This window comes from Aulostomus chinensis, chromosome 12, assembly GCF_037954235.1.
Source record: "Aulostomus chinensis isolate RoL2024-O1b breed Wild chromosome 12, RoL_Achi_v1.0, whole genome shotgun sequence".
Lineage (NCBI taxonomy): Eukaryota > Metazoa > Chordata > Actinopteri > Syngnathiformes > Aulostomidae > Aulostomus > Aulostomus chinensis.
In genome coordinates, this window is record NC_141331.1 from 20903008 (window position 1) to 20921980 (window position 18973).

Here is an 18973-nt window from a genome sequence, read left to right on the forward strand (position 1 = left end):
ATGGCAAATTTATTTCAAATTAATGCAAACATAAAATCATGTCATGATGTATAGCTGCTTTGCCTCAAGGCTGTATGATGTAGCCTATTGTTTATGCATCATCGTTGTGATGCAAGAGGTTGTGGGTGTGTGTAAAAATAAGGTTTTGCGGTGAATGCTTGCAGAACCTCAGTACCATTGGTCCCTTGTTCATCCCTCATTGTGCAGACTCAGATTCTAAAATTAAATCACTAGTGCAACATGGAAGTACTCATATTCTGGATCATTTGGCCTCTTTTAGTATAGTAAAAGGCTTAAACAGACATAAATTCACTGTATCGCATGCATTATTGTAATTGTCCACACTTGAATGAATTTGAACAATTTGTTTGTTTGAATCACCGATATAAACCAGATGGATGATAAATTTGAAGACGCATTTTATTTATTTTCATGATGTAGTCAGTGAGCTTAGAGCAAATGAGCCACATTATAAATAAAAGTTTCAAATTAATAAAACATAAGGTTCCTTATAGTTGTACATATACAGTCATGTTGATGCTATGCATGATGCTATGAAAAAAGCCTGATTATCATAATAGCAGGAATTATCAAGTGGCCTTCCATTTCCCCCCAGTATGCAGAGAGGCTTTCATTATTCTCTTTATATTTAACCTTGTGGGAAACTGCAGTCAGACTGGCTGTCATGGGGAGCATTTCTAAGGATATTTATTTGTGTTAAGGCATTTTATATCTAATTTTATAATGCTGCATGTAAACAATCAAATGATGTTGAGGAGTAGTTTTGTCAAGCTTCAGCCTGATTTGACACTAGTAATGATGCAAAAGATATTTTCTTGCCAATGGTAGTCCCTGTCTCTTCTTGAATACAAAGTTATATAGAAATGTTGAAAATTGATTTTTCCTCTACATACTGAAACAAAGTTACACACTGACATGCCAAGCAATAAGTGTATTTTTTATTAGTTGAGAGAAAATATATAGTATAACCATTGTATGGAGGCTCTGGAAATGTATTCCACTCATTAGGAAATGTCCCCTGCTACCAAGAGAATAAATGGTATGAAAATGAAAACTAAAGCAAAAAGCTCATTCTTTATGAGACCTTAAATGACGAGACCTCAAATGTATTCAGTTTGTTTTTTGACCCCAGTAAAAGAGGAATGAACCTTTTTAAGAATGAATCATGTTTTCTGGTTTGAACATCATTGTCTTACACTCTAGTAACATCCCAGTGATGACAGCCTGTCTCCACTGCACTACTCACTCATGTTTTATCCAGCCACACAGCACATTGGAGGGGGGTAGCACACAGACTAATCATCACATTTTATTCATACAAGTTCCTCGAGTGTCCATCTTCTTTCCCTGTGTGGTTCAGTATTTCTTTCATCTTGAACAAGTGCTCTTCCTTATGCTAACATTTAAATGCTAAAAAACACTTGAGTACTCCCGATAACATACTGCAGCACCAAATTTGAAAACATTTGCATTAAACATTGTCAAACCACAGTGAAGGACACAAACAAAAGGGGTTGAACTCATGAATGGTGATTTTTTTCAATCACTGTGGATACCAGCGTTAACTACCCTGCCTCAAAAAACAAACTTAATGTCGCCTATCTCCCATTCCTTTACTTGATTCCATCCACCTCCATACCAGACTCATTCCTTCATCATAGCCCGCTTGGATGTTAACTGAAGAAATGGGTGGTTGGAAAGGAGAGAGATGGAACATGGAAGGGCAGTGATAAAGGAAGAAAAGGAGAAGATGGAAAATTAGGACAGACTAGTGAGGGTGTTTGGGGGTGATGGTTACCATTGAAAAGAAGAAAGTGAAGAATAAGAAAGAGAAATGACTTGAATGGGTCAAAAAAACAAGTGGGAATTACTCACTCATAGCACATGTCCTTGACTCCTTGAGCAAGACACTTAACTCCAAGCCCATCTGCTCCAGTCAAGGAACATCTGATTAAATGGCTGCACGTGTCTGTTTTCCATTGGGGAATGGTGTGTTAATGTGTAAATTGGAAGCTGTTTCCACTTGATGCAGAATGGTTATGGGAAGTGAAGAAAAGGACAGCTAATGTGGGAGAATACAGATGAGGAAGCAATAAATTAAAGCAGATGGGTGAACTGGAGTTTGAGGGTGATATACTAGTATGATATGTATCTATAGCACTTAGATGATGCTGTCTGTTGCTGGGAGTGCTGGAATTAAGGGTGTTTTCACACCTATCTTGTCTAGTCAGTTTCAGTGAAACTGTGGTCTGTTTACTCTCTTCATGCATTTTGTTCCGGTGGTTGACAATTCAGCCATCAAACTCAAATGTGGATCAAAACAAGTAGGCTGTGACCTCCTTAAAGAGGTGGTCTCCAATCCGCTAACAAATTCAGAGCAGCAGTGTGGTGCAGTTTGCAAACCCAAGTGCAGGAATCATTGTTGAGTATTCCTGGAAAGCAGCCACTGTAGTGTGCAGTTTCGGCAGATTATGTGCTATGTAAGCAGTACTTAACGCTGTCAACCAGCGATGAGCTATGCAACATGAATTGAAGAGTTACCTGGAGTGGCGAGAAAGTGTGTTGCCTACTGGAGATTTGGGCAGAGGAGCATATGAGGAGATGTCAATTCAGCTGGTTCATTTTAAACAATGTAAATTATCCCAGAAGAAAACAACCATCCTTTATCCACCTGCAAAACCTACAGGATTTCTGACCTATAAAAGGGCAACAGCTCTTACCTGGCTTTTGTTGATTCACTTGGGTATGCTTGACATTTTTCCTGTGTAAAACTATATTGATCCAAGAGAAAATGCAAGTCTGCCTAATCATCAACTTGTATGGACCACAACAAACTACAGGTGTAAGACACCCTGAGTCACACAAAAGGCACAGAATGGGTTTAGGGGATGGCAGAGGGGATGAAAGTGGTTGGTAGAGAAAACGATAGGGTGTGTCTCAAACAAGGCCCTTATTCTCAGGGAAATTGCAAAAAGTGCAAGAAAAAGGAAAAGTGATTAGATGGTCAACAGAAAAGAAAGGAATTACATCAAGATAAAAAGTAAGGGTCCAGAATACATAGTGATACATACTTGACATTTTATTAAAAGCAATAAGAAAAAATTTCAGTATTTCCTCTTAAATACATTAAATGCTATCTAAATACACTGATTTTGGTACTGAACCTCAAGCCTGGTACATAGGCTCATAAACAGCCTATCATATACCTTGGTAAATGAGTGTGCTGTTTGTTACATAAAATCATGTATCATTTAACAGATGTGTTCAGTTGCAGCACCAACATGTTACACAGCAACAGAGAGTGTGTGGATGAAGACAGTCAGGAAATTGTTTTGAAATAATAAGGACAGGTCAGCTTTGCAATATTTTAGTTTTACTTATTTTCTATTTTTAAAAGTTTAACTATAACCGGAACACTGAAAACTGTGCCGGAAAACTGTCTTAACCAAAAGCAAGAATAACCTTAGCTGCTTTTTGGAGTACACAACGTGCTATCAATTCAGGATAAAAGATTAAGGTAAAAAAAACTAGCATGCAAAGAGTCCAATTGCCTTATCACTTTTCAGCAGAAATATATTTCATTCAACTGGACTTGAACTTTGATCAGGATTCACGCAAAATCCTTTACTGGAATAGAAAATATCACTCTCAATATGCCCCATGTAATATTTATCGAAAAAAATTAGAATGTCCTATTTTTCAATGTTTAAAATAGAGCAAAATTTTCTCTCTAGCCCCTTTGACGCAGTGCTGTAACTGTGGAATTACTCCTCTGATTTACCAGTGTACATAGTGACAGGACTCAAATGATGGCTTTGTCAAACGGAACAGCTCATTCAAAACTCCACCTCCATTCTCCAGCCTGTGCTGGATCACCTCCAAAACATGAGGAAGTATTTGTAAGCAAGTGTAACCCTCTATGTTGTTTGACTCTCATGACACAGAGGCATAGTCCTTTAGAAAGTTTTGTCCTAGTTGTCTGTGTACTCCAGCTACTTTGGACCCTCTTTCTGAAGTTTCCATCAATCAATCATCAATATATAGTTTGCACATTTGCCCATCTGGTCCAGCACACTAAAGAATCACACACTGTGTCTGCATAAAGCTTACATTGTTCAGTTCTGTGTTAACTTAAAAAAAACGGTGAAATCATTTGTACGGCGGTATTGCAGAAAAGCACGCACACATGTACAGAAACTGTCAATGAAGAGAGAACTATACTCTTGAGAAAATGTTATAGATATAAACAATATACCTGCCTCTGCTGCATATAATGTTTTTATTATTTGTATCAAATAAGTTGAGTTGTATTGGATGGATGTTTGGTATTGCTATGCATTATTAATCTTGTATTAATCTAATAGAAGCTCTTCGGAAAGGCCCAACATGCCAGGATCATATGTATTGGGCAGAGAAAGTTATGTGTTTGCCTTCTTTTAAGCTGCAGGATAATAGAGGACATTTTGTTGGCTTTTTTTTTCCTGTTGTAAAATTAAGTCAACATGTTTGACTGGAACATTTTTCTAAGGATGGTCTCGGGTTCATCATTTGTTGCCTTTTACTCGTGACAGCTGTCTTAGGAAGAGATAGAGGTGTTAATATACATATTCAAGATGAGGTGTGGGATGGAGTGTGGTGGGCTGGTCTTGTCCAAAATACTAGGGTTGATTTTTGTTCCAGTCTAGCTGCATAGCACCTCTGATTGGCTCTCTGATTCTAACCATTTGAATTAAGGCCTATAAACTAAAGAACCATCTGACCATAATATAACCATCGCTAATCAGAGGCAGATCTTTGCAGAATGCTTGTAATTATCTCTTATCATCTTCTGCTGCTAGCTACTGTCCAGCTTATTAAAAAAAAAAAAGATCAAATTGCTGTACTCTTACTGCTGTCTACCGTTACATGATGCAATGGTAGAAGAGAATCTTTTGCAATGTGTAGTGAATTCTGAGAGTCTTCCTGTCATTACCCATAACAAGCTTTTTAAGTTTTCAGTTCAAGCTCACTTACACCCTTTCTTGAGTATTTAGTAGTTTATTCTATAAAGACTGTGCTGTGGCAAAAATTTAAGTCATTGAATAATGACTAATATTTCAGTGCCAAATCAGTAAGAATTGAGGGAATGATTGCAGTTTCACCAAAAAGAAAACCTTTCTTTAGATTCTGCTCTATATAGTTTTCTTAAATGGTTCTGGAAAAAGAAACTGATATAAACTGCAAGTGAACTCAACCACAAGGATGAATTTCTACTTTTCATCAGGTTGTTTTTTTTGTTTGTTTTTATTTTGGTTCAACTGCAGGTTGAACAGTTATTCCTGACTTTTTTTTTGATTGTCCCCATTTTGGCCATTTTAAAATTCATGACCTGTTTCTGCCTATATCCATATCTCTCCTGTAACAGAAATGTTTCACTCTCTCTCTCTCTCACTGTCTTCCTCATTGCTTTGCAGCCACAGTACAGCAAAAGTTTAGGTGAGCATTTGGTATAGAAAATCAATCAACAGGGGATATCATATTTACAGTTACAATTTTACATTAAGGCTTTTATGTACTTTAGTTTTAGCTTTCTGCCTCTTCTTCATTTGTGCAAACAGAGACAGACTTTCTCCTTGTTCTTTTACACAAGGACGGAGACGGACTGGAATGACAAGACTGATTTGAGCAAGGAACAGCTGATTGTGCAGAGAAGGGAAAATTTAGGGGAGCAAGCCAAGACATGTAATGTGGATAAGAAGATGAGCATATAAATGAAAAGCTGCACTCTGCAGGAATAGATTCTACAGCATAACCACCTTGTGGATGGATGGATGGATGGATGGATGGATGGAGGGGTGTAAGGATGAAGAGGTTGAGAATAAAATGAAACAGCAACGGATGGGTGACAGAGAGACAGAGGGACAGAGATAATGATGGTGATGGTAGAAAAAAATGATGGAGAGGAATGAGTGGGTGGGACGGTAGAACAGACAGGACCTAAGGGACCAAGGATTGAGGAGAGAGGGGGAGAGAGAAGTGGTAAGCAGAGACAGGGAAATGATTAGGTTTTGGGACTTAAACAGAGACGAAAAATGTTGGCAGAAACAGGATAAAAGACAAATGGTGGAAAAAAACATTGTGATTGCAGAGAAAATCACATGGTCATTGCATCCATCCACTATATTTGGTCCCTGCCTTTTTAAGTGCCATCAGTTTGGCTTTGAAGCCTCCCATGTTTTTCTCTTGCTCCTTTTTCATATCACAGTCAGTCTCGCTCTGTCATAATCTCTGCTGTCTTTGTGTGTGTTTAGCATTACCCTCATTTCCACCCCTTGTCTGCATTTTATTATCGAACTTAACTTTTTGTTGTTGAGGGATTTGTAACTATAGCAGATACTCTAACTGGCTGGGAGCACTCCCTCTTGTTTTTTCTCAAACACTGAACCTATCAAATAAATGTTTTGCATCACACTTCCTCTGACTGTCAGCCTTTATGCTAGTAATTTGTAGGAAGGTAGGGGATGCAGGGAGAGAGCCATATCATCCAGTGTTGTAATCATCATAATAGTAGTGGCTCACTAATACTCTACTGAAGACATAAAAGAAGGTGGATGTGCTTTAAATTTACTGAGTCAAAGGGATGGAGTAGAATATGGGTCAGAGCCCTACTTGCTTGTCCCTCTACACATTTTGTAAGCATCAAAAAAAAACTGAAGTGCTAATATGTATTTTTTAATTTAAGTTAATGAATCAACTTCCACTTAATTTATTACATTATTACACATTTATATAACGGTTGATAACATTCTTAGCAGGTTGCGCAAATGAAAGTCAGATATTATAATAAAGCAACAGTAATATCAATAGACATAATTAAAAAATATGGGCACACTTGGGATTCAACCAAAAAAAAAGGTTGCTGAGGAGATCCTAGAGATAAGAAGGCACCAGCCCATTCAAATTAAGAACTGAGTGTCATAAGATCCAAAACGACAAATATTCCTCAATATTGAAAATAGCTTGGCAAGCCCCCCCCTCACAACTCTCCAAATTCTTGGGATACTTCTCTCAAAAAGTATTTTTTGCCTTTCAAGTACTCCCAAATAGGTGTCTTGATTGCACAAAGATGTTTACTCCTTCCTGCATCCCTTACAGTTAGGTGCTTATTAGGCTTATTCAATTTTGCAATTGAATGGACATTTCACAATCGTTTTTTTTTTTTTCAAAGACGATTTGATCACTTATTAACATTTAACTGGTATTTACGAATTTAATAGGGTTCGCCTATTTAATAGTAAGTCAAATCGAATCACTCCTTTGCTAAATATCTTGCAACAGCTGTTTCCCCCCCAACTGGTCAAAGTAGATGGCCATCCCTGTTGAGCCTGGATCTGCTTGATGTTCCTGCCTGTTAAAAGGAAGGTTTTTGTCACCGCTGTTGCAGGATGTGCTTGCTCATGGAGACTTGTTGGGTGTGGAGTGTGGTACTAGACCTGCTCCACTTGTAAAGTGTCATGGGACAACTTTTGTTTTGATTTGGTGCTATATAAATAAAATTGACTTCACTGTTGTACACATGACCCATCTTCTACAATTCTACAATTTCATTTAGCAGACGCTTTTGTCCAAAGCAACGTACAACACAAGCAAGAATTTAGACTTACCTGCCATGCTCACATTTTACACCATTTGCAAAAGCTACCATTAACAAAGTTCAGCAGCCTCAGAGGGATGGTGAACTCTGCTGCATTAATCTCGCTTTGTTACTGTAAGCATTATAAACTCTGTATCAAACCTGACTCTAAATGGCAGAAAGCATAAATAAAACACATTGAAAATTACAGTCACATAGCAACATCAATCCATTTCATAAAAGCTGCGTTTCATCTGTCTGTCTGACAGTAAAAATGGTTCTCGGTAACCTGTAGGGGTGTTACGAAATTTCGCGAAATAAAAAATGACAAAATAAAATTCAAAGACGCACAAATAGAAATCTATGTAAAAAAAAAAAAAGAAGATAGATCTAGATTAGACTGCATCCTTAGGATTATTTAATATTTGTTTTCCTTTTCATTCAAGAATGTAGTTGTCCTCGTTTACAACAACAGAACACTTTTTTATTGACATTTTATGTTGGTATTTGCATCGTAAGCTAAATAAAAGAAATAATACAAATATTTTGTTTTTTCAAAGCAAAGAGCATTTTATTTTATACTGACGTAGCAATAACTTTTATGCCTGCATATGAAGGAAGAAAATAAAGAATAATTGATTTTTGCATTTCTGATTTTTGCTTTTCTTTAATAGTTATTTTGTATCGTGAGTATTTTTTATCGTGAGCCCTGTTTCATATTTCGTATCGTTTTGTGAGTTGACTATTTTGTTGCATCCCTAGTAAACTGGAACAATTATAGACTTGGACCACTCATGTTATGGCTTTTTTAACATTTGCATTCCACATTTTTTTATTATTTGCATCGTGGCTTTCTTTTTTAAATTTTATCGGGTCTGTTTTATTTGTCATGGTGTTCTTCTCTGCCACTTTTTCGACTTCTCTGTCCACCATGTTTGCTGTTCATCAATGACGTAGCTCCTCCCACCCATTGTGTGATTAGATCATAAATTTGGGTCTCCATTAAAAAGGACAGGGCAATCTGAAAAAAGAGCAGATTGCCCAGTCCAAGGGCTCATACATAGGAGTGCCAAGCACGACCATCTGTTGCTTTTAGGGATGTAACGATTACCGGAAAAATGATAAACCGCGGTAAAAGTTCTGATGGTTAGTACTACCGTTTCAAATTTTAATTACCGTCAGACCATGTTTGATTGCCGCAATCCGAAAAAGCTCAGGGTTACTGCTCGTTGTGTGAGACGTGCAGCCACAGGCAGCCGATCAGACACAGGCGCCCCGCGCGCATGCGCACTGCACAGTAAACAACTCGTAAACATGGCAGAGGGCAGTACTGCTGGCAGTGCTGCAGACGGGAGAACAGAGATTTTTCCACCGTCAAAACGAACTAAGTCCAAAGTCTGGACGTACTTCGGTTTTTACAAAGATGCGGAAGGGAGACTGGTCAAAGACAGCAATCCAGTTTGCCGAAAATGCCACTAAAAAATCTCTGCAAAGGGTGGAAACACGTCCAATATGATGTCGCATCTACGTGACCACCACCCGCAACTGTGCAACGAAGTTCATTCTGCATGTTATTTTGATTGTTTTTTCTAAAATAAAACTTTTTTTGGTATTTTGGTCACAATTATCGTGATGGGAAATTTTCATATTGTTACATGTCGAGTTGCTTTCAGTTGAACCAACTCATTTATGCTCATCCACACTTGTTCAAGCTCTTTTAGCTTCAAGCTAAATGTATTTGGCTGGTCACCACTGGATTTGGCGTCATAAAGAAGTAATGCAGGAGTTAAAACATGAGCTCAACACAACTGATATGAGAAGCGGAAAGGTAGAAAATTAGTTTGCTGTAAGTAGGCTGGAAAATAGAATATGGAATTTAATCCACAAATTACAAATGTATTGAAAAAAATAATACTTTAAGGGTTTATGCCAATGGAGATGTTACAAACTAGGTGATACACTAATCTTGCGATACGATAAGATACACAATATTTGTCTCACTATACGATATACATCACGATATTCGGCTCATGATACAAATCGATACACTTACATCATTTTCAGACAGATTTTAAAGGGACAAAGTGAGTTTGGTGACATCTTGTGAGTGTTCCATTGATTTGAATTGAATGAATTGAACTGAAAGCATCAATTACACAATATATAGCTCTGACTGGCAGCTTGCAAATGCTGGACAAAATGAATCAAAGGTGCGGTGAGAATTAGTTTAATTTTTTTGAAACTGAGTGCAAATTGTAGCTTTCAAGCTTTTGAAAAGTAAAGTGAACAATGGAGAGTTAAAGTGCAGCCAGTGGCCTTCTTTGGCAGCGTTTTTAGCTTGATACTGAACACATGAGGTAGCTACTAGCGAGTCTAGCCACCAGGTTAACTAAAAATAAGCCATGGCAGCCAGTAATTCAATTCGCGGGGGACTATAGCGTAGCGGGGCTCCATTGCATTTACCATGCATCTAAATAAGGTCTCAAATCCTGACAAATAAAGTAGGCAATGGACTCCGTCACCGTCCAAACGTGGTTTGTTTCAGGTTGCGCCTCAGCTTCTAGGGCTCAGTCTCAGTTAGTATTACCTTGTTCGGGTTGTGACGTTTTAGGAGGGCTCGGAGGTTGGTATTTTTTCCAGAGTACTTAACATTTGTGTGACATAGTTTGCAAACCCCCATACTTTTGTCCAAATCATCGCTTTCCTTTTTGTTTTTGAACCCAAAATGCTCCCACACATCTGCTTTTAAGCATGCAGGTGCTGGATCTATACTCGCCACCATTCTCCTGAATCTCTCAGCTCTAACCTGATGAGAAAGGCATTGGCATCTGGGTAACTAGAAATGCTCTACAGCAACACAAGCGGCTGGTAGACTGAAACCCTGCAAAGTGCGGGACATGGGGGGTTTGAATGGGGAAGAAATTAATCTTTGATCTATGTTCAGCTGTCCTTAGGGTCAAAGATAGTTTGCTAACATGCAGGATTGTCTGGAGGACCAATGACAGAGACAGAAGACAGAATAATCACTTCACAAGGACTTCTAGAGTAGAGCAATGCACCTCATTTCTTTTAGGTTCAGCAGATCATACACTTGAGCCAGCAACTCAACCATATCCTTTGTCAAATGCACCATTTCCAGTAACGCTAACTATCCGTCAAAGCTGCCAGTAGTTCCTGTGATATAGTGTCATGACAAAAAAATTAGGGGATCCTGAAACTGTGATTATAATTTGAGTTTACTCCATGGAAGCAGTTTTGGGCTTTCTGCCTCCTACACAGGGCTATTGAATACTAAACAATATGACCAATTGACCTGATGATGATGAAGTGGAATGGCAAGATATGAAAATGACAAAGAGCAACCACATAGACACTGTGGGAGACATAATCGTATCTACCCTGCTTGTCCTCAGGGCCCTTCTTAGTAACCCAGCTCATACAGCACATTTCACAGTCTACCCCCTAATCCCTTTAGGAGGCTCCATTACATGTGGCTCACTCCTTCAGACAAAGACTGTGTGTGTGTGTTAACTCAAAGAACTCTAGGGGTGTAACTGCTCAGAAACCAAGATCAAATCAGCAATATCCAACCAGCATCCAAACTACTAAAAGACTGCTACTTTATTTTAATCAAAAAATGTACCAAAAATGTATGTGATGATAAGCAAGAGACAGTGGGATGGAACAAAAGCTAAGATATACCAATTGATTGCCCCCAAATGTCAATTTTTTTCAGTGTCATACCTATCCTTCTATGTAAATGATAAACTGCTTCCAGCAACATTTTTGAGATTGTTGTTGATGGACTGCTGGATGTTGTTGGGGGAGGATCCAACACTCTGACTCCTCTAAGAAATATAGCACAATATAAAATATGATGCATTAATCTGGTGCACTTGGAGAGCAGATTGAAAAGGGGTTTGTGTCTATTAGGGCTGGGCAATATCAGGAAAACATACGATGTGCGATGACACATATTGCGATGACGATATGACCTGCGATTAATGTGTATATATATATATATTTTTTTTTTAATGAAATATCAAAGGGTACATATTAGCTACAGTACATTAAAGCATATATTTCTATTTTAATATTTACAGCCAACATAGACCACAAACATTTATTAGCCTATGCCCATTGAATAAAGAAATTGAACAGTTATTTGTATCCAACATGTGCTTTTATTTTTAACATATTGCATATTGCAATTGCACAAGGCTCAAATCTGACTGTTGGTAAATTCAAACAATTTCCAACACTAACTAAAAGATATCTGTGAGAAAACATCAATAAAATAAACATGGCAGGAGCGCTGACATGTAACCACATTCCCTGACGTGCTAAAGAGCCTCTCGGAGGGCGAACTTGTGGCTGGGGAGTCGCATTTGCTAAACTCACAGAAATGGACGGTTGCTGCAATCCTTTGCCATTATGCGGACTCAGTGTTGTCGGCTGTTTTGCGCCTTGGCTGTCTTTGAATTGTTTGTGCAGTTCTTTTTGGTGGTGTTTCAGGTGGTGATGGAGATTGGTCGTGTTTCCCCTCGTAGTTGCCACGACCGCCCCACATGTTTGACACAGTACCTGGGCTTGTACAACGTCGTCTCGTTTGAACCCAAAATAGCTCCAAATGAGTGAGGAGCTATTTTTTTTTCGCCACCTCATTTTCCTCACGCTCGCTAGTTTTCTCTGCGTCCTTGTCTTTAGCCATCATCCACATAACGCACCTGCCCTCGACTCCACTAGCTTGCTAGTGTCAGCTATCACCACACACGCCGTATGTAGCTGACACCACACCACCAATTAATGTCATGGGCCGAACGCACAGCTAATTTAACAATGTCGCATGTGATAGGTTTATTTTCGCAGCATGTGAAAATGAACTTCTCATCGTGGACACATGACTTTTGCGATGTGTTGCCCTAGTGTCTATTATAATATTTCAGAATATATAATAAGGCTATTAAAAGTGTTCCATGAAGAATTTGAAGCTCTTACAAAAAAATGTAATGCTTTTGTAAAAAACTTAGCACAATATAACCCAATTAGTAGATGCTGTAAAGAAGATATTTTATGTTACCTGACAGTTACCAAGTACTTAATTACCCTAATAAATGATGATAATTTCTGCCATACCTTTAGATGATTACCACGTCATAGTATTTATGTTTACATGCACCCTATATTTTGATTAAGGTTTAAAAGATTCATATTCTGGTTAAGGTAATGTGCCATATAATGTGTTTATATATGCCGCAGCTGTTCCAATATTCCTGTTTACATCTTATCTGGCATATTCCAAATAAACTATTCTTTGCACACAGGAAAAATCCCATACAATGAACCTGTGTCATTTCCAGTTCATTACTAAGCACTAAGCACTCATTAAACTTAAACGCGTTTGAAAGTGGTTGATTTCTCTTTCTATTGTTTTGTTGCCTGTATTTTGTCACATCTATAGCAACCAAATAAGCTATCAAGACTTCTTGCAAATGAAACAGACGTAAAGTAATATTCTGTTGAGGGGCATTATCTGATTGGTTTTACATCTCTAATGGTTATAAGATGTGAAGAAAAAAAAGGGTTTTGTCTCATCATGAGAAATATGCTGCCGTAGACAATGGTGGGCTGCTACTGTATACATTATTAATGGGAATTCCTATGTTGTTATCTTGCTGGGTGATGGACTATTTAATAGCTTCTGGTAAAGGGCCTGCTGAGACTTAGTGTGCCAAATAATGTGTGGCCAGAGAAGGCTGCACACTCTGCAATGATCCAGTTGTCTGTGGTGCCTCTGCTGCCTCAGGGGAGTTTCAAGCTATGAGGTGAGCCTGCAGATTTTTTTTATCATTTAGGAGTAAGAATGCTACCTTTCTCAAAGTCTGCGATGTAGAACTCTAAGAACTTTCAGATGCTGCTTTCCAGATGTTTTGGTCGCTTGACTGTCTACTCTGGATATTAACTGGTAGATCAGTGGGGCATGTAACAGGTTAAGCTGCCAATTTAGATCTACTGGATAACAAGGAAAAGTGCTTTAATTGATCTGATGTGCTTATGGAGCCTTTATTTTTGAAGAGGTCGTCATAGTTCTTGATTTCAATTTCATTTTTTCAATTTTTTTTCTCTTTTTATGCCTTGTTTGAACACATTTATGATTTTATAACATAAAGTGATGACATTGATATGTCTTGACACTTATACCATTTAGATGAAAATTGGTAAATGAAATTTATTTTGATGTGTTTTTATGCATATGTTGTTTTTTTTTAGGGGGTTTGGACTTCTGCCCTCCAGCTCTATCAATGGCCATTTTGCAATACATGCAGTTTAGAAATGAAATCCTCATGTATAGTTGGCTGGGTTTGGAAAATGTTAGAGTTGGGGGTTATATCTTTCCGTGTCTCTAAAAGAGACATCGCTCTTATCTGATTAAAGTGTCCATTGCACACAACTTTCAATATGGATGGTCCCAGTTGGAATCTACCCTCTCATCCTGTCAGAGCTAATGTCAGTGTCTGTCAGGAGGGCATTTACACGAACAGTCCGTACTCCTCCTCAAACTTTGCCATTCTCTAAATCTGCTGTTTGGGACCTGGGCCATCAACACCAACAACTACATGTCCTGAGATCACAGTTAATCCTCAAAGAGTTGAGTCATGGTAATGAAGTAGTAAGACGTAATGGAAGAGTTTAAAGACAGGTGGAAGACAATGCTAATGGGCAAAAAGTAAGATTATGATGTTGTATATATCTATTAATACTAGTGTATAGTGTTGTCACGATACTGGATTTCACATTTTGATACAATATTTTGAATGTTGATATTCAATTCGATTTTCAATACTATGCAACCACTCAGAATTTAGTGCAAAAATGTTTTTTTTATTTAAAGAAAAATAAAGAACTTTATCCTTGAGGTAGAGAACTTTTTCAGGTGGCAGGGCCCTGGGGGTAGATGAGATCTGCCCGAAGTTAGGGGTTTCACTTTTACCCAAAAATCATATTTGAAGTTAGTTTTTTAATCAATATGTACATTTGAATATTTATTGTTAACATTTTGACTGTTTACTGCCTTAAGTAAGACCTATATTGTATCAAATTTAAGTTGTATATGTTTTGTTCACCAGAGGGCAGTGTATCTGTCAACTTCAAAAAGCCAAGCACCGTTACGTTGCTACTCATGTGCAAATTAGAGCCATCAACACCTCCACGAGCGTCATGGTCCGTTTCCGTCAAAAAAGAACGGCGCTTCCACGGTCTGTAATTTGTTAACTGCTGGAAATTAGTTGGGATTTCTGGGCCTTTAAAGGAACCTCAATCACATTTTTCATGCGGTGAGAAGGCAGGCATAATGTTTTCAGAAGAAAAACACTGTTACAACTGTTTTTTTTTTTTAATTATTATTAAAAGTCAGACACAAACAGGCTTATGCTTTCGGTTTCATAAAAATAAAGAAAAATAAGCCAGTCAGGCTAAACTGAAAAGACAAAATAAATAAAGGTAGGCCTTTAAAACAAAAACATTCTTATCAGCCACTAATGGCCCATCAGCAAATTGTTTCGCTCAAACAAAGATCTGGTTGGCTGCAGTTTATCTGGCTGCAGACTTTTCACAAGGTGATTCACATTTTCTAGCTCTTGAGAAGAGTGATGCCTTGTGGCTGTGTTCCCCACAATGGAAAACACTTGTTCGGCCCTCACAGATGTCCCGCATATTGCCAGGTAGGCAGGTGCCAGTTGGGCGAGATGGGAGTACTTAAGGCTTCTCTCCTTCCACCAGGACAGCAGGTTGCTGCCAGACGGGATTGGGGGCACACTGTCATAGGCTAACGTTTGTCTTTGAACACATCTTCATTCGGTCTGACAGTTAAAAATAAATTGGTTTTGTTAATATATTGTCTAGGCTAGGTTTTAAATTGCACTTGTTATTTTTCCAATTTAGGATTTTTTGCAAGTTCGAATTGATATGAAAGGCACTTGATAATTTAAATGTTTTTGTATTAATTCGTATTGGCATTGCACCAAGAGCATTCTTTTCCTTGCATTGCTGTAGCTCCTTAGTCTTGTCGTTCTCATCTTAGCTTTCTGCTTCACCTGTCTCCTCCCAAAGCTCTGCAAGCTCCCTCTGAACCTTATCTCACAATACCTGCAGCAACTCTTGTTCCAAATAAACCAGCTGGTGAAAACGCAGGTCGAGGTAGTTGGCTGTGGTTAATAGCAAGAATGCATCTTTGTCAGGGCCATATTCCGCCCTCAGATCAGTTGACATCCTTTTTTTTTTTTTTTTTTTTTAATCTCTTTCAGTCCTTCTGGGTCATTGGTGGAGGGCTTGAATTGTGTCAGAAGCACATACGGCAGGGGGAGGACTACTGACACTGTTGAATAGACTTCTGTTGACAGTGCTTTGGTGGTTACCTTGACCGGCTTCAGCATGTCTTTCCTCTGCGGGACAATCACATTTAAATATAAACTTATCCTAGCACTTCTGACGTTAGTTAGTCAACATGCTATAGGCTACTGCTAGCTAGTAAGCGCAACAGGCTATGTGCCACTGTGAACACTGTTGAACAAAAGCTTGAAACCTGCTCCCGTATATCAGGTTAATGGGCCTCATATCTTCGTAAACAAACCGTGTCAGCAAATCAGTTGCTCTATTTTGACTGGCATAGGGGAGGCCTCGTGAAGGAGATACCATGGTGTCTCTTCTGGCCCGCCTTGGCCCTGATTCCTCCCCCTTCACCTCTTCCATCTTGCTGTGATGTAGTGTCGACAGGTGGGCTCTGAAGTTGCTGGTCGTCCCGTGGTATGTGAGTTTGGTCCTATATATTTTACATACATCCTTACCATTGATTTTCCCCTGTATCTTTGGGAACCCTAAGTAGTGCCACACATTGCTTTTAAAATTATCAGGCATGGAAATTTCAACCTCCCCATCTGGGGCTGTTGTCAAAGTTGACACAGCCATTGTTTTGGTATAAAATACACAATAGGTGCTAACCAGAACACTAACATCACCCACAGAAGCCCAGATGACCAATAATAGCCTTTCTAATGAGCTCGCGATTCACATCTTCACTAGGCGTGAAAAAGCCTTGACATTTGAATTGAAATCAATGTTCAAACAAACGCATTAATAAAAAATAACTTCAATGTAACAGGTTTGAATATTAAGGGCTGCCTATTCATTTGAATGTTATTTTTTTAATATTCTAATTATATTTGAATCACAAAGTTTGGAGTCAAATCCCTACCTGGAGTTCTGGATGCTGTAGGGCTGTCTAGATTGACACAACTCTGCAGCATCGCGTGGACATCAATACTTAGCAGTATTCTCTGTTATTCAGTCCATTTTCTTTCAGTTTTGACATCGAAATCTGATGTCATATTTGGATTTCTATTTTGGATTGTGTATTTTTTTTCTGTTTTATACAGTGTTTTAGATATTTTCTGTTCTGTCTATTTTTTCTGTTCTGTTTTCATCCTCTGAGGGTTTGACAGTAGGGTAGATTTTTTTTAGTTTTATTTATTTTATGATTTGCCTTCACCTGCACCCTTGCCCAGTGTTGCTCGATTTTGCTATGACATGTTGTTTTCCCCTATCTCTTAAGAGTAAGAGCCTTTGCTCCTCAGGGCTGGTTTTGTGTAGCCAGTGTTTTTTGTTTTGTTTGACGTTTTCTCTCGCCATCGTAGCCTGTATTTGTTATGTTATGTTATGTGTTAGGAAACCTACTGAGCATTTTATCAACAGTCCCATTTACTCTGAAGGCCTGTCTGCTTCATTCAGCATGCAGTCTTTTCTGTCATTACTGTCCTTAGATGTAGGAAGATGGATGAGGATGGTTATAAGAAATGGATAGTTTCAGGTGAAGTGAAGGGATCTGGTCTTCTCTTCTGATGAGTTGTCTGAGCCAACCTCTTTTCAGGTAATATCAGCAGCCTGCAGATGGTCAGTGGAGAAGTTTATGATGATGGGGCATGTTACACACCTGCATGTTTGCCGGGATCCCCTCAAGCATTCTTTTGAAGGCTGGGTCCTAGATGAAAGCAGCTTTGCAGAGGGATGGAAAATATCCGGTAAATTTCCTGAAGGTTTCCAGTATATTTCCATGGGAAGTTAAGAAGTTTAGAAGTATTCCAAATATATGCAGACTTTCTTTGAGAATTAGCTTGTATGAAATGTCTCCACACATCAGATGGTGCTCGTGACATTTCTCTGTAAGAGACAGTAACAAGAGTAAGAATGCTAATACACTGGCGAGAACAAATAAATGGTAAGCCTAGCTACACAACTGGAATGATCTTTAAATATTTAATATTCTAAATAATTTGATAAACATCTTACAGGAGGCAGAAAAATCAGCATCAGATTTAAAGTATAGGTAACATCTTGACAAATTCATTTACTATCCATGAGACAATTCCAGATGTAGCTTATTTGGTATTTGTTGTAGCTTTTTACTGTATGAATACATTTATATGTGATATCTGTTATTTAAACATTCCCAATTTTTTTTAATATATTACTATGAAATATCATCAGAACTTACCTCGCTTTGTGTTAATAGAAGTTAATAGAATAAGATAAATGAAAATAAAGATGTCAGAACAATATACTCAAGCCAACCTATGTACAATATATAAATAGTAAGTAAGTATGTATATGAGTGAATAGTGCAAATACAACCATGTCCGAGCGAGGTGGTGCAAATGTGCATAGAGGTGTTCTTAGTGCAGAGGTTCTTCTGACACTCTGTGACTGTTAAGAGTTCATCAGAGTGACAGCCTGGGGAAAGAAACTGTCCCCGTGTCGGCTAGTTTTGGCGAACAGTTCTCTGTAACGCCTACAAGAGGGAAGGATCTTGAACAGTCCGTGTCAGGAATGTGAGGGGTCTACAGGGATGTTGGCTGCCGGTTTCTTGACCCTGGACCGGTACAAGTCCTGGATGGAGGGAAGGTCAGCACTGATGATCCTCTCTGCAGACCTGATTGTCCGTTGCGGTCTGGACCTGTCCTTTTTGATGGCTGATCCAAACCAGATAGTGGTGGAGGTGCAGAGGACAGACTGGATAATGGCAGTGTAGAAGATGGTCAGCAGTTCCTGTGGTAGGTTAAACTTCCTGAGCTGTCGTAGGAAGTCCAACCTCTCCTTGGCCTTCTTCCGGACAGTGTCGATGTGGGAAGTCCATTTCAGGTCCCAAGAGAGAGGGCATCCAAGAAACCTGAAGGTATCCCCAGTAGACACTGTTGTTGAGGATGGTGAGAGGGGAGAGTGTCGGGGGGCTCCTCCTAAAGTCCACTGTCATCTCCACAGTCTTGAGCAGGTTTAGCTCCAGGTGGTTCT

At 38.7% G+C, this 18973-nt stretch overlaps 1 protein-coding gene across 2 annotated transcripts in view; it reads left to right on the top strand.

Annotated features, from left to right (window-relative positions):
* Window positions 1-18973, top strand: part of man1a2 (mannosidase, alpha, class 1A, member 2) — a 157459-nt gene that overhangs the window by 102733 nt on the left and 35753 nt on the right. The window lies entirely within an intron of this gene.